This window comes from Galeopterus variegatus, unplaced genomic scaffold (genome assembly GCF_000696425.1).
Source record: "Galeopterus variegatus unplaced genomic scaffold, G_variegatus-3.0.2 Scaffold10782, whole genome shotgun sequence".
NCBI classification, from domain to species: domain Eukaryota; kingdom Metazoa; phylum Chordata; class Mammalia; order Dermoptera; family Cynocephalidae; genus Galeopterus; species Galeopterus variegatus.
This window is the reverse complement of record NW_007736893.1, coordinates 1,526-23,441: the sequence shown is the minus strand read 5'-3', so window position 1 is coordinate 23,441 and position 21,916 is coordinate 1,526. Positions and strand designations below refer to the sequence as shown.

The 21,916-nt window shown below is 37.6% G+C and overlaps 1 pseudogene; it reads left to right on the top strand.

Annotated features, from left to right (window-relative positions):
* Positions 1-349: 349 nt before the first annotated feature.
* Positions 350-15,672, top strand: LOC103610228 (annotated as a pseudogene).
* The last annotated feature ends 6,244 nt before the right edge of the window (positions 15,673-21,916 follow it).

Below are 21,916 nucleotides of genomic sequence, written 5' to 3'. Positions count from 1 at the left end.
TTCATAGCTAGAGTTTTTATCTAGTTTATAAAGGTCATAGCTGTTCACTAAGTCTTTTTAAATAATTTCCATAATATATGTAGATTCTGAGCAGAAAATATACTCTTGGAAATACTTAATGATTTCATTAAGACTATATAATAACTTACATAAGAATTTCCTTTTATAAACAATGTAAACTGGCTCCAAACCTCTTCTAATTCTGTGGAATACAGCTTAAACTCGCTCCTCCTACATGTCTTTGCTTAATCTTTGGACGGTTGGCTATTACGTTGCCTGTCCGTTGCTCATACATCCTGTGAAGGCAGAGGAAAGAAACAAGGTCTATTTATCCAGAGCAGTGGCAGTGATGGATCCCAAACGTCAGCGTGTGAAACTGAATGATGGTCACTTCATTCCTGTACTGGGATTCGGCAGCGCTCTCCTTCAGAGGTAACAACAGTGTCTTGGGTTTGACGGATCATAAGAAAATAAACCTAGGACAAGTGGAAGTTGAACTGGATTGTCAGGTTCTTGTTAGAGAGTGACTTTGGGGGGCTTGCTTTGTTCTCGGTTTCACCAGGCTAGAGCTGTCCCATGTAGAAAGAGGAAAGGTAGTCAGACATTGCTCTAATCATGTGGACACTTACTGGTTCTTCCAGGCTCTGGTTCTTCCTCCAGTTTCAGTCCATTTCCCAACTTGGCAGAAAAGTTGAAACTCAGCAGTCAGGGACACTGCTTGTCAGGTCCCTTGCTGGAGTTTGATTATGTCGGGAATGATTTCTCTGCTTATGTCTATAACTCAAATAAATCTTCCCTCCTTCCAAGTAGACGTGATCCAGAGGAACATTTGTAGTAAAAGTTACTGGAGTTGGGGTGCATGATGAATAACGCAGGAGTATTTCTGCTCTCCTGTGGAACAACCTGCCAAGCACCACACAGCAAATACTGTACCTAGACTCTAGAATTTCCCAGGACTACTCTCCCCTCTGGAAAATTTACTTGAAAGGAAATTATAACATCAATTTTAGGGTAAACTACAACCTAACATTGGCAAGTCTAAATTCTTAATCCGTGTTAATACAATCTACAGGAATTCTTACTTAGTAGTGTGAAGTGGTATGAAAGGGAGGGAAGGAAGGATTGGAGACACCACTGAAGCTTCACACTTGCTAAATCTCCAAGTGCTCATACACTTAAGAAAAGACTAGTGTAGGAATCAGGAGAGAAAACTGAGGACCCAGTGGCTACCTCTTTGTAATTTCATTTTTTAAAAAAGGCCTTTGAAATTCTTAAAAAGAAACGGAAAACAATTTGATTCCTTTAGCTTTTTGTCTTTCAAAGGACAGTCAGTAATTTTAAATTTTACTCAAACTGTATTTTCTCTAAAAGAAACGGACTTAATTTTCAGGGTTGACACCTATCTTTCTAAACGCTAACAAACTGCATTTAATTTCTTATGTATAAATCTATATCCTTAAAATATACATCTTTAGTCCTAATATTTAGTTGGACACAGAAATAATGATTGTTTAGAAAATAATACACTGCTCTCCTTAGAAGTGCTTATTTTCACACTAGACCTGAATGGCATATAGTAACTTGGATTTCTCACCATTTCCTAACTGACGATGACGGTGACTGCACCTTAACTAGTAGTACAAATATTAGGGGTTTTGTATACCTGCTTTCCTTTGGGAAACTGAAGTTTTGTTGTGTGCTATGCAGAGTGTGTTTGTGCAACCAGCCTGTGGTGAAAGGCATAGGAATTGAATCTCTAAAGATCTCCTATTTTAGATAATATTTCCAATGCATTCTCAAAATTCAATGCTGAGAATTAAATGTCTTCTGTGTGGATTCACTGAGAAATGAATCATTGAATTTTGCACCAGATTTCTTTTATATATCATCCCATGCCCATTTAACCTGTACTACCTTTACTTTTTATGCTCACTAATTAAATAACAGCCATGACTATAATATTAGGTCGAGTCCTGTGAGTTTGTCCAGCAAATCACTGAACCAGGAGGTGTTCTTGGGGACCTCCAATACCAGTGCTCAACCAGTGATTGCTCAGGAATGAAGGTGTCACTGGTATGCCCAACTTTCATTACTATCTGAAAATGGCACAGGCAAACTGGGATGGGTTGGTCACCTAACATGCAGAACTAACCCAAGACATGAGGAAAAGTTCATGCTTGTGAAGGTCACTGCTTGTGCCTGTACTACCTCTCAATCACATGGATCTCCAAATACTACCATTTTTGCATCCTCTAAGTTCTTAAGAGTGAAGCTGAGGAAGCCACCAAATTAGCAATAGAAGCTGGGTTTCGCCGTATTGATTCGCTTATTTATATAATAATGGAGAAGAGATTGGACTGGCCATCTGAAGCAAGTTTGCAGAGGGCATTGTGAAGAGAGAAGACATATTCTACACTTCAAAGGTATCGTGTATGTGATGTTCTTCGTGTATGTGGTGTGCACATTTATTTCATAGGATTATATGAAGATGACAATTACAGGATTCGATCAGTGGCTGTTTGGTGAATTATTGCTTATTGATACAATTTGTATTCACACAAATTCATGTATTAAAATTAGAGTCAAAAACGAGAACGATGATGGATTTCTCATCATTGTGATGCTTAAATTTATGTCTTTAACATGAATTCAGTTTACTTTTCTGAGTCTCATTTCAATGTGCTATAATGCATCATGGGCTATAGGAACAGATATAACTCTGATCAGAATATGACTTTTCTTATCTCCTGGGTGACTTTCTAAAATTTCTTATCTTTCTGAATTTCACTTCTCACGTGGTTAATAAGAGAGAATAATATAAGTCAGCTCTTTGGGTATTAAATTAGATGCAACTAAAATGTCTTAGATTGTGCCCAGCACATGTTAACATGTTCTAAACAATTTTCCCTTCAGTTATTAAACGAAAGGGATGCTTATTCTTCCCCGTGCAGTTGAATGGAGGAGAGAATGAAACTAAATTTTTGAATGACTTTTTAAAGTCAATAAAATATCATTCAGATTGAATAGAATTCTTATTATTTCATGAAAATTTTATTACTAGAATAACTTTCTTCCAACAACATATTCAGACATATAATAGAGTTTTCACGAGGAGGTCAGAACATGGTGGGAGGGGGGAGAGGAAAGGAAGTATTAAAGCCTGTGATCATCAGTTTGCAACTAGAAGAAAAAAGTTTCAATCTCAGGTGTCACAACCCAACAAAACTGGCTAAGGTATTAATCCAACACAACTTACATTCTTTAACCTCTGCAGCTCTAGTGCACTTTTCATTGGCCAGAGTTCGTCCAACAAGCCTTGGAAAGGTCACTGAAAAAACTTCTACTATACTATGTTGACCTCTACCTTATTCATTTCCCAGTGTCTATGAAGGTATGCAATTGTACGATCAAACCTATTTCACTTGTGCTGTGAATTGTTTAAGATATTTCTAAAGAGGATATCAGGATTATTACACTGGAGGGAAGCCCTAAATAATAATTCCTGATTCCCTATTTATTGAGTACTTTTGGGTTTTCAAATTGCATATTCTGTACCTCTAAGAGACAAAGTTCAACGTCAAAGTCTCAGTTTCAAAAACTTGAGGAAATAACAATAGCCATGTTTTTTTTTCGTTAAATTTTTATTTTGTCAATGTACAATGTATATGATTATTATGGCCCATCACTGACACCTCCCTCCCTCCTCCATCTCTCCCTTCCCCCCCAAGAATGTCCTTTCCGTTTGCTTGTTGTAACAACTTCAAAAAAGTATAGTTACCATGTTGAAGGCAAAAACCTGATTACAGCCCCTGAGGTTCTTAGGGACATTCACAGACACATAGTCTCCAGTGACTCTGCTGAGCAATGAAACTGCCTCCCGCAGGGAGCACAAAGGGTGTCCATCATCTCTCACATTTCAGACTCAAAGCAAATTTGGTGATGTTCACTCTGGGTAGGTCAAACCTAGCAACCTTCATAGGGACTGTTTAAGATATTTCTAAAGAGGATATCAGGATTATTACACTGGAGGGAAGCCCTAAATAATAATTCCTGATTCCCTATTTATTGAGTACTTTTGGGTTTTCAAATTGCATATTCTGTACCTCTAAGAGACAAAGTTCAACGTCAAAGTCTCAGTTTCAAAAACTTGAGGAAATAACAATAGCCATGTTTTTTTTTCGTTAAATTTTTATTTTGTCAATGTACAATGTATATGATTATTATGGCCCCTCACTGACACCTCCCTCCCTCCTCCATCTCTCCCTTCCCCCCCAAGAATGTCCTTTCCGTTTGCTTGTTGTAACAACTTCAAAAAAGTATAGTTACCATGTTGAAGGCAAAAACCTGATTACAGCCCCTGAGGTTCTTAGGGACATTCACAGACACATAGTCTCCAGTGACTCTGCTGAGCAATGAAACTGCCTCCCGCAGGGAGCACAAAGGGTGTCCATCATCTCTCACATTTCAGGCTCAAAGCAAATTTGGTGATGTTCACTCTGGGTAGGTCAAACCTAGCAACCTTCATAGGGACCTGGAAAATATTGCTTCTCCTGTTTGTTATCTGTATGGTGGAGTTTTGTACACGGCATTTGTTCATAATAACTATGTTATGTATACTCAAGTTAGTTTATGCTAAAGAGCTTATTGACTGAGGTAGGTGGTAAGACAAAACCATGTCTACATTTAAATATTTATTGTGTTTTTGGTTAGGATATTCATTATCACAAATCATAATTATTCTTTATGCCCCTTATTTGACCAATCCCTCCCCAACTCCCCTCTGCCCCCCCATCTCTAGAATCCTTAGGTATGTTCTCTCCTTCAGCGTATTATTATGGTCTCTTTTCCCTTTCTTCCTTTCTCTTTCCTTCCTTCCTTCCTTCCTTCCTTCCTTCCTTCCTTCCTTTCTTCCTTCCTTCTTCCCTTCTTTCTTAGCATCCAGTTATGAGAAAGGACACTCAGTATTTGTCTTTCTGTGTCTGGCTTATTTCACTTAACATAATTTTCTCCAGGCTCATCCATGTTGCTGCAAATGGCAGAATTTCATTCTTTTTTATGGCAGAGTAATATTGCATTGTACATGTATACCACATTTTCCTTATCCATTCATCTGTCAATGGACATTTTTGTTGGTTCTATATTTTGGCTATTGTAAATACAGCTGCAATGAACATGTGAGCTCAGGTGTTCTTTTGACATAATGACTTCCATTGCTTTGGGTATATACCCAGTAGTGAGGTTGCTGGATCATATGGTATTTTTATCTGTAGTTAGGGAAAACTCCATAATGTTTTCCATAATGGCTTTACTAATATACAATCCCACTAACAGTGTAGGATAAAATCCCCTTTCCCCACATCCTCACCTTCATTTGTTATTCTTGGTCTTTTTAATAATGGCCAGTCTAGCTGGCATGAGATGATACCTCAATGTGGTTTTGATTTGCATTTCCCTGATGATTAGTGACATTGAGCATTTTTTCATCTATGTTGGCCATTTGTGTTTCTTCCTTTGAAAAATGTCTATTTGGCTTCTTTTCCCATTGTTTAATTAGATTATTTGATTTTTTACCATGAAATTGTTTGACTTCCTTATACATTCTGGATATTAATCCTTTGTCGGATGGATAGTTTGCATATATTTTCTCCCATTCCATACATCGTCTTTCCACTTTGTTGATTGTTTCCTATGTTGTGCAGAAGCTTTTTAGTTTGATATAATCCAATTTGTTTATTTTTTATTTGTTGCTTGTGCTTTTGGAGTCTTATTCTTAAAGTCTTTGCCCAGTCCTACTTCCTAAAGTGTTTCCCCTATGTTTTATTTTAGTAATTTTATGGTTTCAGTTCTTATATTTAAGTCTTTAATCCATTATGAGTTGATTTAGGTATATGGTGAGAGGTACAGGGCCAGTTTCATTCTTCTGCGTACAGATGTCCACTTTTCCCAGCACCATTTGTTGAAGAGGCAGCCTCTTCCCCAATGTATGTTCTTGTTGTCTTCATCGAAGATCAGTTGTCTGTAAGTATGTGGGTTGACTCCTGTGTTTCCTATTCTGTTCCATTGGTCTGAGTGTCTATTTCTATGCCAGTACCATGCTGTTTTGTTTACTATGGCTTTGTAGTATAATTTGAAGTCAGGTAGTGTAATGCCATTGGCTTTATTTTTTTGCTCAGGTTTGCTTTGGTTATTCAGGGTCTTTTGTTGCTCAATATGAATGTTAGGATTGGTTTTTTTCTATTTCAGTGAACAATGTCATTGATACTTTGATGGTGATTGCATTGAATCTGTATATTGCTTTGGGTAGTATGGACATTTTCATGATTTTAATCCTTCCAATCCAATAGCATGGTAAGTTTTTCCACATTTTTGTGTCCTCTCTAATTTGTTTCAATAATCTTTTGTAGTGCTTATTATAGAAATCTTTCACCTCCCTGGTTAAATTGATTCCTAGGGTTTTTGTTTGTTGGTTGGTTGGTTTTTTGTGACTATTGTAAATGGGCTTCCTTTCTTGATTTCTTTTTCCACTAGTTTGTTATTGGAGTGTAAAAATGCTGCTAATTTTTTGGGTATTGATTTTGTATCCTGCAACATTACTGAAATTGTTAATCAGCTCTAAAAGTTTTTTGACAGAGTCTTTAGCTTTTTCTATATATAGTGTTACCTGCAAACAGGGAGTTTGACTTCATCCTTTCCAATCTGTGTGCCTTTTATTTCTTTCTCTTGCCTGATTGCTTTAGCTAGTACTTCCAATATTATGTTAAATAGGAGTGGTGAGAGTGGGAATCCTTGTCTTAATCCTGTTCCTAAGGGAAAAGTTTTCAGCTTTTCCACATTCAGGATGATATTGGCAATTGTTTTGTCATGTATGGCTTTCATTGTGTTGAGATAATCTCCTTCTATACTTAATTTGCTGAGAATTTTTATGATGAAGAGATGTTGAAATTTGTCAAATGCTTTTCCTGCATCTATTGAGATAATCTTACAGTTTTTGTTCTTTATTTTGTTGCTGTAGTGTGTCACATTAATTGACTTGTGTATGTTGAACCATCTTTGCATTCCTGGTATTAATCCCACTTGATCATGGTGTATAATTTTTTTGATGTGTTCCTGTATTCTGATTGCTAATACTTTGTTGAGGATTTTTGCATGTATGTTCATCAATGATATTGGCCTATAATTTTCTTTTTTGGTTGTATCTTTCTCTGATTTTGGTATCAGCGTGTTGCTGGTCTCATAGAAAGAGTTTTGGAGAATGGCTTCTGTTTCAATTTTTTTGGAATATTTTGAAGAGAATTGGTATTAATTCCTCTTTAGATGTTTGATGGAATTCAGCAACAAAGCCATCTGGTCCTGGGCTTTTCCTTGTTGGGAGACTGCTGATTACTGCTTCAGTCTCATTGCTTTTCATTGGTCTGTTCAGGATTTCTATTTCTATTACTTCTTGTAGAAGAATTCCTCAAACTGCATTTAAATATTTAAAGTCATCTTCTGAAATGTTTCTTTTCCTCCATCCCACATGTCTGAATTTCACCAGATTTGCTTCATTTTTGTCCTAGCCTTTTCCATTAGTGACAAATATGGCTTCATGGAAGTTCAAAGCTCCTGGTCGTTAGCACTTAAGAGCTTCTCTGGGTCTCACATCATAGAAATTAATCTTGAAACAAGTCTTAATTGACCATGTTTGTATCATGTGCTCATTTTTGCACTATTATGTGTTCAGAAGGAGAAAGATATCTGATTATCCCACCTGGATAAAGACTGTAACTGTTATTTGGAAATAAAGCCATGTAAGTTCCTGTCTTTCTCAGAGTAAGACAGGCATTTCCAAAGAGGAATGTATAGGGTACAAGTAATGGTAAATTGAGCCACAATGAGTCCCCATAGGACCTAAGAAAATGGTATTTATTAAAACATATAAAAATATGAGATTAGGGAAAGCCTGTCTCCTAAAGACATTGCTTTGGACTATACATGCAAATCATTCTACATGCATTGGTAACTGGAATGTTATACCACCTATCTCATGGAGGTTAGTGCCTCAGCCTTAGATGGACCTCAGAACACAACAGAGGGTGGAGATATGTATTGTGACATCTTACAAATTGCTTCTTTTTCAGCCAGGAGAGGAGTTTTATCCAAGAGCTGAAAATGGAAAATTGATATTTGATACAGTGGAATTCTATGCCACATGGGAGGTGAGTACTTGGAGGAAATAGCACAGAGAAGGAAGCCAAGAGAAGAGGGACATTGTTCCTACCTGCCACCTGGGAGAATAGCATGTGCACCTTAGATCTAGAAATTAATGACCTTTACAAGGACAGTTTTGCCAGTGTGGTGGGCAAGAACTCATTACTAGAATGTAATAGAGAGAAATGCCTAAGATGATTGGGGAAAATTAGGACACGCTGCTCTAACTCAATGTGCGATAATTGCTGTGGCTGCCAAAGGATATCACAGGAATCCTTCTTCTTGTTGTCACTAACTTCTTCCCCTATACTCTCTACAAGTTTTTTTCTTCTTAACAATTAATGCCAAAAGGCTTCGTTGTCATTTCTTGTCAGATTCTCCTTTTAACAGTTCTATCTTGCCTTTCTCTTGATCTGCAGACAAGTGCACAAATAATTCCCCACAACCCCTTCCTCCCCAAGCCACGGAGAAGTGTAAGGATGCAGGATTGGCCAAGTCCATTGGGGTGTCCAACTTTAACCTCAGGCAGCTGGAGATGATCCTCAACAAGTCAGGGCTCAGGTACAAGCCCGTCTGCAACCAGATGAGCACCTCAGCCTCCTCTCATTCCTGTTCTTCATGCCTTTCTTCCTGTACTGCTGCCAGGTGTCCACTGTCTTTCCCTTCTGTTCCTCTTACCTTTGTACAACAGGAGATTCTACAGAGCAGAGCCTCTGTCTAGAAGGACAGGGAGGACCCTTTTCTGGATCTCTTCTAGATACAGTCTTAGTAAAAACGTTGTGAGATGTTAGTGCTGAATCTTGTGTTAGAATTTGGGGAGGTAAAGGAAACCAGGGAGGGCTAAAATTGTTTTTCAGTTCTCGGGGAGAAGCTGGAAGTTCTGTGAGGTATGAAGGACGACCAGGGTCTGGATGGGTGAAAGTGACTTGAGAACTGTGTATAGCAAGGAAGGCCATGAAAATATGGAATGGGCAGTTCATAGGAATTAGTGAAAATAAGAGAAGACAGGAGGTAAAGGTTCATATGGGTTTTCAATGCCTGAATCCTCAGTCTTTGTACCTCTGCTTTCAGGGTTCTTTAGCAGAATCATAAATATAGGAAAATATAACTGGAGTCTATGAAAGTCATTCATGTTCGAGGGATGAATTTTATTTTTAAACCTGTGTATTGTGGATGAAATCAACACAGAGGAACTTTATCAGAACATAAAGCTGCCCTTGTGACTGACCATCTCTCAGTCTGCCTCTTTCCCTGCTTTCTTACATTAAATCAGCTATATAAACACATCCATTCTTTGCCTGGCTCTGTCTTCTATGTTCCCTTTAACAGCTTGGAATCAAGGAATAAAGGCCCTTGGTTAGAAAATATAGCTTATAAAATTTATGCATTTGATATAATAAAATAACATATTCTCAAATATAAATTTTGTAAATGTGGTTTTAGTATGTTTCACCCCAATATTTCATTTTGATCTTTTTCAAAAATTCAGAATATTTGAAAAAATGATATAGAACACCCCTATTTTCCCACCTATATCTAAAATTTTTGAGATTTGGCCATGTTGCAACATAGGTATATACATGAGTATGTGGGAATATTCGTAAATATATGTGTATATTCTGTTAAACTTCTACAAAGTAAATGGTACACATGAACGTTAACCCCTATAGACCTCAGAGAGAAAATCATAGGAATGAAGAAATTCTCCCACACAGTTATATTTATATTATTGGATCTCTTGAAGTTATCAATAATTCCCTCATATCATTTAATATTGTCTAGGCTCAAATATCCCATTATTTTTCCCTAATATATTTAGTAGTTCTTTTTTAACTGGGATACAATTGTGGTTCATATGTTGATTTTTATCACATTTCTAGAGCTCTTCTAACCTATAGTGGTCACCACTCCTTTTTCCTCATGTTATCCAGACAGATTATGTCAAATATTCTGGATTTATCAGACTATCTTCTTGCCGTGCTGGATAATTTGTTTCTCTATACCAAGTTCCTGTAAATTAAAAATTAAATGCTTTATTATTTTAAAGTTAAACATTGTTGGCAAGAAAGTGTCCTTGGCATGCTGTGTCACTGAAATTGCACTCCAGTATGAAGCACTTAATAACAGGTCGTCCCACTATCAGTGATTTTGGTTTTGATCAATTGCTTAAGCTAGTTGTAGGCAGACCTCCCCTCTAACCATGTGTTTTGCCCTTTGCAATAACTAATTAAATTTTGGTGACAATTGTCAACAAGGGAAGTCATATTTGATAACAAACTTCCACATAGTGGTTGAGTATTCATCGATTATTTTTGTGAAGATTAGTTATATCATTGGTGTTCTTAAATAGTTATTTTTATGTTTAAGCAATCTTTTTACATTTCTTACCTGGTGTTACACTGTAAAATAAGACAATTCCACAAGCAAGTGTGGACCAATTAGAATTATTCTTATCATACAGGTGGAAGCTTAATAACATCCATTTAATTATTGGTGATCTGAGAAAGAAGTTACTGTAATAATCAGCATCAGTGTGGGAAAGTCTTCCTGTCTGTCTCTCTCTTTCTCTTTGTCCAGTACTATGGAGCCATGAATTTTTATTTATTTTGTATGCTGTAATTGAGTGTACTTATTATTCCTTTTGATGCTGAAATTTACCCAAATGTTACTTGTGGGATGCCACCAAAGTTTGGTTCATCAGACTTGGTCTCATGAATCTTTGACTAAATTCTTGCTTTTTGGTACCACTTTATGTCCAATACTCAAAGAGTTTTTACCCTGTCCAAGATTTTAACTTTGCCATATCTTCTTGTAGTGCACAAAGTTATTTAGAAAACAAAACATTGTTTGTAGAGTTTCTAGTTGTCAGAAATGTCACTTTTTTATACCCTGTTAGAAGACAGGGATATAAAATTTATTTTTTAAAAAAAGATAGTTACAGGCCACATTGTTTGTAGAGTTTCTAGTTGTCAGAAATGTCACTTTTTTATACCCTGTTAGAAGACAAGGATATAAAATTTATTTTTTAAAAAAAGATAGTTACAGGCTGAGCCCGTGGCACACTCGGGAGAGTGCGGCACTGGGAGCGCAGGAGCGCTCCTGCCGCGGGTTGGATCCTATATAGGGATGACAGGTGCGCTCACAGCGCTCACTGGCTGAGCGCAGTGCAGCCGGTCTCAAAAAGGACAAAAAAAAAAAAAGATAGTTACTGGAGGTTAATACTTTCACTTCAAATTTAATGCTACACAGTTTTTTACTTAGCTTCTTTTACTTTTAATATTTTATATATATATATATGTTATGTTAATATTTCATCATGTAATCTGAAACTTTTCTCTGTTCGCCATTTACAGGTGGAATGTCATCCTTATCTCAATCAGAACAAACTGCAGGATTTCTGCAAGTCAAAAGACATTGTCCTGGTTGCCTACAGTGCTCTGGGAACCCAACATAATAAACATGGTAAAAAAAAAAAGAAAAAAAAAAAACACAATAGAGAGCTTACCCAAACCCCACCTTGATGAAATATTTTTAATCATACCATACTCCGTGTCCTAGGGTTGAGTCAAATGGCCCAGAGGGCACAGTTAATTTGCATTCCTGACAAAATCTCAGATGACGCTGATGTGGCTTGTCCAGGGACCACATTAGAGACACTCTGGACTAGAGAGGATGCCTTAGTCTGTTTTGGAAGCCTGCTAACACTGAGCACTCAGCCTCAGGAGTTCAGCATTTCTGCCTTTCCTTTCAGGGTGGACCCGAGCTCCCCATTTCTCTTGGATGACCCAGTTCTTTGTGCTGTGGCAAAAAAGCACAAGCAGACTCCAGCCCTGATTGCCCTTCGCTACCAGCTGCAGCGTGGGGTGGTGGTCCTGGCCATGAGTTTCAATGAGAAGCACATCAGGGAGAACTTGCAGGTGATGAGCGGGGCTGAGGGCATTAGGCTCCTGCACAGCCCACTGCACGCATGTGCTTCTTTGTAAGGCTCTCAAGACTTCTTTGCCCTGGTCGATTTCCCTGGAATTTCCTATGCCTGTGTGCTTTGTGAGCATTAATAAGAGTTTTCTCCTACTCTACCACAGGAGAGGTGGCATGGCTGGATAGAATTCTCTGTTGTGGATGCTTTACATTTTAGGAATAGAAACAGGACATTGTGATATACTGAAAGCACTGCTGTCAGCCATGAAGACTTGACATAAACCCCTATCTGGAATGCAGTTTCATCAGCCTTATCAGAAAGAAATAAACAAGCAAATACCCAGATACAGAAATATTATTTTCTCTTATCTGGCAGAATTACTCAAGCATTTCATTTGCTAAGTCGGCATGTTTTGCTCCTCTCATTGTTACCTATTTCACTTGCTGTGGCTGTTTTTTTTTGGGGGGGGTAATTTTTTTTGACTTTTTTATTGAAAGATAATTGATTATTTGTATTTGTGGGGTATGGAATCAAATATCAATACATGTGTACAATATGTGGTGATCAAATCAGGATAATTAGTATACTCATGTTTATAAAACATAATCAGTCTTTGTGACCCTTAGCTAATTTTTCGCTATACCCCCCTGTATTTTTTTTTTTTTTTGTAAGTTCAATGTACTAGTGCGATTCTTTCTTTCTTTGGCTTTTTTAAAATCTTGCCCTGACTTTCAAGGAACATATGACTAGAAGGAAACTCCATATTCTTAGAACTTTTCTTTCTTGTGCGCTAACTTATACCTCTCCAGAAACCGTGACCTCACAATATTTTCCCTTTAAAACATGACTGCATTCTACGTGAAATGTAACAGAATGATGTGCTGAAAACAATGTGAACCTTCTAATCATTCAAGACTTGAGGACACTGGCTTGGTGTGGGGACCAGAACTGCAATACTGACAAGGCGACTAATCTTCTTAAGTTTAGAACAGCAAGTTGATGTCAAATTTCCAAACAAGGACTAATTTTAATCATCTTCATAACCAAGTCAAAATTACAATCCCTTTTTTTTATCAAGAATCCCTATGACTGAAGTAGATGATGCTATTAAATTAATTAATTCTGGCTTAAATCATGTAGACTCTTTTCCTATTCTAAGTCTTCATTTATGGGATATAGAAATCTGACCATATTCATTAACTTACTGAACTGTCTCACATATCTGAAACATTTGCATCAACAATCTTCTGGTCTTTTACTATATTACCCTTTCATCTTTATTCATTTCTTTCCCTTTCATCTTTGAAGGATGTCAGCTTTGATTTCTCCAGTGTCTTTGGAGATCTGCTTTTGTCTGTAGTGTTGTGCAGATTCAATGTATTACATAAAAGATTAGATTTCTGGTTATTATCACCTGGTATTCACTAACCACTTAAGGGTTTTCTTGATGTCTTTCATAACATTTGGAAAGTTCTCAGATATTTTAAGTTACTCCTCTGAACTACTTATTCTGATGCACTTGGATTTTCCAGATTGGCAATTATGTGATCAAAAAGTAATAAAAAATTTCTGATCTTGTGATAGGTTTTTGAATTCCAGTTGTCTTCAGAGGACATGAAAGTCCTAGATGGCCTAAACAGAAATATCCAATATTTGGTTTCTAATTTATAAGTAAGTTTGGTAAATGTATTGCTTCAATTTATTTTTTTAAAAAGGAATGTAGATGGGCATTAAAAGTTTCCTTGTAAGAGAAAAACAGAGGACGGTTTGAGTCAGGGATGATGCAGGAGCTTTCTGCATGTCACTCCAGGGCTCTGTTCTCTGACACAGCAACAGGGTGAGGGGCCCAGGGTCAGCATGGAATTCCCCAAATGGGTTTCCGCATGTCTCCCTCCATGAATTTCTGATCTTGTGATAGGTTTTTGAATTCCAGTTGTCTTCAGAGGACATGAAAGTCCTAGATGGCCTAAACAGAAATATCCAATATTTGGTTTCTAATTTGTAAGTAAGTTTGGTAAATGTATTGCTTCAATTTATTTTTTTAAAAAGGAATGTAGATAGGCATTAAAAGTTTCCTCGTAAGAGAAAGACAGAGGACGGTTTGAGTCAGGGATGATGCAGGAGCTTTCTGCATATCACTCCAGGGCTCTGTTCTCTGACACAGCAACAGGGTGAGGGGCCCAGGGTCAGCATGGAATTCCCCAAATGGGTTTCCACATGTCTCCCTCCATTGAACTTTCCAGAGTAGTCAGTAGGATTCTTGAGTCTGCACCTTCCGTAGAGGCTTCTCATTCCTACAACTATCTAGTAGACATACACTGTAGATGTGAACAATGTACCTAATTAAATGTTTACAAACTACGTTTACATCATGTTCTCCCAATGCTGCTCAATTTTTTATCAGGTTAAAGGCATCTTCCACAACCCTGTCGTTCAAGTCAGAAATGCTCATCACCTCCATATGGAATCATTCCCTACATCATGTCAATTCCCTGTCTTTAAGGTTTCAAATCTCTTCTTCCTTTTCAGTGGATGTTTGCTCAGGACCCAAACACTTTATTGCCTCCAGAAAGGCTGGCCTTGCTGAGGACAATAGAAATACTTGATTTTAGTTTTCTGACATTTGGAAATCTCAGTTCAGAGGAAGAAGAAGTCTTAGAAGAGAGAGATTTAAAACCAAAGGAAGAGTGTGGAGGAAAAACCCCACTGTTGGGAGAATTTACAACCAACATATTTCTTTACTGTTCCTTTATGCTCTAAGTACATAGAATGTGAGAAAGGGCATATATTATAAATGAGGGTTGGCAAGGAATATTTATTCCTTCTGCCTGTGGGAATTTTACCTTGTAATAGAAATAAATGTGATAATGTAGGAAAAGAGATAAACACAATGCAAAATTATATGTACGCAAAAATCAGAAGACATATGGTTATCACTGCTAATATTTTCATTAGTGTAAAGAAATGTGAGAGTAAGCTGGGGAAAAAATTGAAAAGAACAAAGAGAGGGGAACACAATCAGTAATTCTTATTACCTATTAAATATTTTAATAATTCATAATAATTTTTTCATTACCTTATATTTTTTGTTATTATTAAACTATACAGATCTTCAAACTATATAGTTAGCTTCTTGGACATAGAACTCTACTCTATAATCCTTGTTAATATGAGGCAGAATGGGTTAGATCTTTCATTGAGAATTTGAATCAGAACTGATGAAATATCACTTTGCTTTGTTGACAGATGTACATGAAGGAGAGGAATGGGTTTAAATTTTTAACTCTATGTGTCCTGTGTGTTGAGTTTCAGCCTAGGAAATATAATTTGAAAAGTTTAGTTATTATTCTTAAAATCTCTTGTAACAAAGCCATGCTCATGAAAGTAAGAAATATAATTTACAACCCATCAGGAAATAAAATTTTTAACTTTCAGCCTAATGGCAGCCTCATAGGAATTACATTGCTACCACCCTAGCTATATGGTCACTGCATTCATATTATACATTATCATCTCATTTCAGTATGGCTGGCCACCCTAGCTATCCATTTGCTGATGAGTATTGATGCAGTGGACGTCTCAGATGCTGGTGACTGGACACGTCCCTTCTGCTTAAAGCCCTGCGGCTCAGCAACTCATGCTCAGCTACAACTAAGCCCACAGGTCAGCAATGAAAGGCACTAAATTTATGTCACTTCCTGAAGGAAAAACAAATAAAGTTGTTTTCCCTAAAGTTTTTACCTACTACAGGGTCTATTATTGCATATTTTGATTCCTTCTGAATAATTAGTGCTAAAAGCTGTGATTGGCCGAGAAATTTGAGAGTTGGTGGATGAGAGATGATAGCAGCCATTCTATAGACACTTCTGGGGTACAGGTGGGTAGAGTTTTCAGCTTCTAGAGAAATAGCAGTTATTAATACAATATTTCTTATTTCGAGGTGGGAAGTAATCATTAGGGTGGTCATTTACAAATACTAATTCTGCTACAGTTCTCATTTAAATTCCTCAACAATTAATTTTTAGTAAGTTTAATGTTCAAGACAATATGTAGAAGCCATGAAAAAAATAACAATGAACAGAACAGAAAATATCTTCTCTCAGGGAAATTTTCCCACTGGAGGGAATGCACAACAAACCAATAAAAATGTAGAACAAAGAGTGGGACACATGAAAATACTAATTCTGCTACAGTTCTCATTTAAATTCCTCAACAATTAATTTTTAGTAAGTTTAATGTTCAAGACAATATGTAGGAGCCATGAAAAAAATAACAATGAACAGAACAGAAAATATCTTCTCTCAGGGAAATTTTTCCACTGGAGGGAATGCACAACAAACCAATAAAAATGTAGAACGAAGAGTGGGATGCATGATGACAAGTGCCATGAAGGAAGATAGAGCAGGGAAAAGGGACAGGGAATGAACAGATGTGGGAAGAATAAGATTTTAAATACCATGGACAGAGAAATCTAATTTCCTCGATGTGGGGGATAGATGATTCAGTAATCTGAGCAAAGAGGGATTTAGGCAGAGGAAACATGACGTCCAATGTCAGGGAAGATGAATGTCCCAGCTCAAGAAGACAGAGAGAGAATCCACCCTTTCTCTGCCTTTCTGTTCTCTTCAGGCCCTCCACAGATTTCAGCAAGTCCTCCCACACCTGCAGGGACAGGAGCTCAAGAAGACAGAGAGAGAATCCACCCTTTCTCTGCCTTTCTGTTCTCTTCAGGCCCTCTACAGATTTCAGCAAGTCCTCCCACACCTGCAGGGACAGATCTTCTTTTCACAGTCTACTAATTATGATGCTAATCCCTTCCTGAAACACTTTTATAGACACAGAAATAATCTGTTACAAGCTATTTCAGCATTCTTTAACCCAGTCAAGTGGACACATCAAATTATCCATCACAGTTGGAAAGGCAGAAGGAGGCAAACTAGCCAGGAGGCTCTTGTAAAAATCTGAGTGAGAGACAAGAAGACCTGGATGAGGATAACTGTAGAGCTGATGACAAATAGTGGACAGATTTTTAACAGTGAAGATGGTGGGCTTTACTCAGTGATTACACATAGAATATGAGAAAATAAAAGTAGGTAAAAGAGACTACAAAATTCTGCTGTTTAGGACTACAAGAATGCAGTTGACAAAGTACCAAGACTGGGAAAATTGAGGTAGAGTGGGATTGCAGAAGGTTTAATGGAGTTTTGTCTGAGGCATGTTAAGTGTGAGGTGTCCGTCAGAAACTCACAAGGGAATGTGGAGTAGACAATTTGATATTTTGTTCTGGAGTTTAGGTGGAAACACTGAGCTGGAGATATTGATGTGAGGATTCTCAGCTGAGAAGTGGTATGTAAAGCCAAAAGAATATCTAAAATTATCAGGGGAGTGAGGGAAGATAGAAAACAGTCCAAGAAATTGCCCTGGAACACTCCAAGTTTATGGCCCGCTCTAGTTTCAAGGGATGAATCATTTCAGGAAAGACTGTGTGTGAACAACTTGGGTGGACACTTCTGGGCTGAAGGCCATGGCTTGAGAGAGCCTCTTTGGCAGGACAAAGGTGGCCACAAAAATGAGAACAGTTGAAGACACGAGTGTTGAAAAGCATGCCAGGTCCTAAACTGTCAGTCTCAAAGTTCAGTAGCCCATGACGAAGTCCCAAGTTTTCAACAAATTGTTCTGTAATGAAACTGTGGTTCCTCATGATGAAAGGAGTAACTTTGTATGCCTTAAAAGTATACATAATAAGTGTTCATCTTTGCAAAAGTCGTTCCTAACATTTAACAAATTTTGTAAGCATTGTGCTATTTTGCTATAACTTATCAAAAGACTTTTGAAAAATTAGGAGAATTTGTTTTTTGTATTTATTAGTCATTTTAGCATTTGTTTTACAAAAAAAATATTTAATGGCTTGTAATTATTTTATGTTTTATATTTCAGCTTTTCTTGTTTTGTGAAATATTTTAGGGGATCAACTATTAAAAAATGATCATTTGCTTTTTAAGCTGAGAGAACTTGAAATAAAGATGATTTTAAAGTTCAGGGGAATTGGTTTTAACAATTGGACCTGTGATTTCCTGCCCCACAGCAGGCCTGCAAGTTTTCTGCTATTACTGGGCACACATAGGTGGTCCAGGCCTGACCCTTAGCTCTACATTTTGGATAAAACCTTGTAGAAATTTCTCTTTTATGCACCAACTATAAATAAGGAGTCTTAACAATTACATCCCAAGAAGAATTGTGTTCAACTCACTCCTGCTAAACCTACCCCATATCTGACTCCTAATCTTCCTTCCAGGCTGGTTCCCTCCCACCTCCCTGGCCAGCCCTTCCAATGGAATCCCCCATTCATAGGTCCCTGGAGCTCTGATCCTTGAGATGCTGGAAGGGAGCCTTGGATTATTGGTCATCCTTTCAATACGTGCCTCCCCTTCCAGATTAAATACAATGTGTTTTCATGGACCTGGAAGGGCTAAGAACAAACTAACTGATAAATACTTGATTCCTGCTACTTCCCCAGCCCCATTTCAGAAACGTCTATAAAATGGTTTTTACCATCTCCCACCTTGCACTTCCAATCATCTACACAAATCCTGTTTCTATGTAACTGCCCATTCTAAGGAGACATGGTAAATTTCAGATCTGGAACAAAGTAAGAACCCTTTGACCCTTGGACATCAAATTCTCCCAGAAAGCATGAATTGAGGTAAGCCTAATACTAAAACCACATTTATTCTTTAACATTCATACTCAGCATGATGTCGTGAGTTTTATAATCTATACTTTCTAAGTGAGGACACTTACTCCTTGACTCCAAGGTGTTAAAAAGTAACTTAGAACACAGACCCACACACAGAATAGGTTTGTTTAAACACTTGTTAGAGCAGAATCAGGACAGTGAAGCAGACTCGGATATGGTCAATCACAAGGTCAGCTCTATGTTCTCCCAAAAGTTCCTGAGTGTTGATTTCATCCACCGGTATCTTCTGTATCTATGCTCCTGGTCAAGATACATAAAAGCAAACGTGCCAAGACAAAGTCCTCAGGCATTCAAAAACTACAGACATTCATCTTCTCCTTATCTTGGACATCATGTCTCCTTTGCCTAAAACGCTCTTTGCTCAGATTACTGCATGATTTGTCTCCACTTTTTCAGGAAATCAGATTTCCCTTACCATGGTATTTTAAATCTTATTCTTCCCACGTCCAACCATTCCCTGTCCCTTTCCCCTGCTCTATCTTCCTTCGTGGCACTTGTCATCATGTGTCCTTCTCTTTGTTCTATGTATTTTTGGTTTATGTGCACTCCCTCCACTGGGAATAAGTTACATGAGAGAAGATACTTTCTGTTCTTTTTGTTGTTATTTTGTTCATAGTTCATACACATCTTAAACATTAAACTTAATAAAAATTCATCATTGAATAAGATACACTTTCATAGAATTTCTGAATATTTAACACTGACGTCATCACAGAACCTTCTCCAACACACACAGATGAGACTGAGGACATGTGACCTCATGTTCTTTTTCTACTTCATGTGTTCTGTCCTTGCATTACAGTTAGTTTTTAACTTTGTATTGATTTCAAGCTGCTAAATTTGTGGGAATTTGTTAGGCAACATGGGACGACTTAGCTAGGTCCTCTGCTCAAGTTCTTTTATAGTCTGTGATCGTGGTATCAGCCAGGAATTTGATCTCATCCAAAGGCTTCATAGGGGATAGATCTGCTCCCAAGCACAGGTACTTGTTGGTAGAATTCAGTTTGTTGCAGCTGTTGGAATAGGGCCTCAGATTTAGCTGGCTGTGACTGGGAGCTGTCCTCAGGACCTGGCCGCAGGGGTCTCTCCATCATGACTGCTCACTTCATCAATGTGCAAGCTGAGCAGGCAAGCTTGCAAGACTAAAGTCACAGCCTAGCATGACCTAATGTCAGAAGTGATCCCTTTACTTCTGTACTCAAAATCGAGAATACAAGAATGCACAGGGATCATACTAGGAGCAGGGTATCATTGGTGGCCATCGTGGAATCTGGTGACCACTTCTTTGATGGATCATGTGCTGCTTGAAGCCATCTCCTCTCAGTAGTTTTTGAGAAATCTTAGGAATGGAAGATGTGCCAGGAAAAAAGGCATATCTTTCCCATTACAAAGGGTAGGTAGATATTGGAAACTAAAAGCTAAAAGGCGTGATATCAAACCTTGAAAATACCTTAGGACATCTTCTTTTCCTTACATAGTTGTCCTATAATTGTGATTTTAAAAAAATAACATAAGTTTACCCTCCTAACCATTTTTAGTGTACAGTGTACACTAGTGTGAAGTATATTTTCATTATCATGCAACAGATCTACAGAGTTTTTTCCTCTTGCTAATCTGAAAATCCATACCCATTAAGCAATTCTTCATTTTCCTCAATCCCAGCCCCTGATGACCACCATTCTACCTTCTGTTCCTACAAGTTTGACTACTTTAGGTAACTCACATAAGTAGCATCATTCAGTATTGTCTTTCTGTGACTGACTTATTTCACTCAGGATAGAGTCCTCAAGGTTCATTTATGTTTTAGCCTATGACAGGACTTTTCTAAGAGGGTTCACAAAACCAAGGCCATTTTGTGCCCGCCTGCTATGTTAACTTCTGTTTAACCTCATTAATTAGCTTCACTGGCTAATTACACCTTAACATTAGGGCAAATATAAGGGGAACATAGGTTTCAGGGAATGACTGACTTATTACAGCAGATGGCGTGATTAGTATAAGCACTGACGCCATGAGACCCACTGGCTCATAGATCACAAACACCTGGTGATTGATGCTATTGACTTACTTTTCTTAAGATGTTTCCTTAAAGTTATTGTTAGTAATAGTGACTTTTGCTATCTTAACATTGTCTAACCCCAGAGAACTAAAGCCCTCATCTCTAGACCTCTGATTCTTCACTGCATGTGGCTTTTCTGTATGTGAGTCAATCCATTAATAAGTATCTTTGATTAAAGAATGGACCTGCCTGGTCCTCGTTCAGTCCCAAAGAACCTTCTCACTTTGGAGGGCATTAAACTTTAACTCATTCCTAGAACAATTGCCTTCCTCTTTAGAGCTGAATAATATTCCATTGTAGGTACATATAACATTTAGTTTTATCTATTTGTCCATTGAAAAATTTTTAGGTTGCTCCTACCTCTTGGCTACTGAGAATAAAGCTCAACTTTAACTCATTCCTAGAACAATTGCCTTCCTCTTTAGAGCTGAATAATATTCCATTGTATGTACATATAACATTTAGTTTTATCTATTTGTCCATTGAAAAATTTTTAGGTTGCTCCTACCTCTTGGCTACTGAGAATAAAGCTCCTATAAACATGGGTGTGCAGATATGTATTGAAGACCCTGCTTCCCATTCTGGTAGACATATATTTAGAACTGGGACTGCTGAATTACATGGTAGTTCTATTTTTAGTTTTCTGAAGAACAGCGATAATGTTTTCCATACAATATAGCAGCTGCACCATTTTACAATCCTACCAACAGTGCACAAGATTCTGATCTGTCTGCTCCTTGCAAACACTTGTTGTCTTGCGTTGTTTTTTTTTTTTTTTCCTTTAAATTTTTATTTTGTCAATATACAATGTGGTTGATTATTATGGCCCATCACTGAAACCTCCCTCCCTCCTCCTTCTCCCCCCTTCCACCCAAGAATGTCCTTTCCGTTTGCTTGTTGTAACAACTTCAAAAAATTGTAGTTCTTATATCTTCTTCCCCCACCCCCCGGTTTTTTTTTTTTTGTGTGTGTGTGTGTGTGTGTGTGTGTGTGT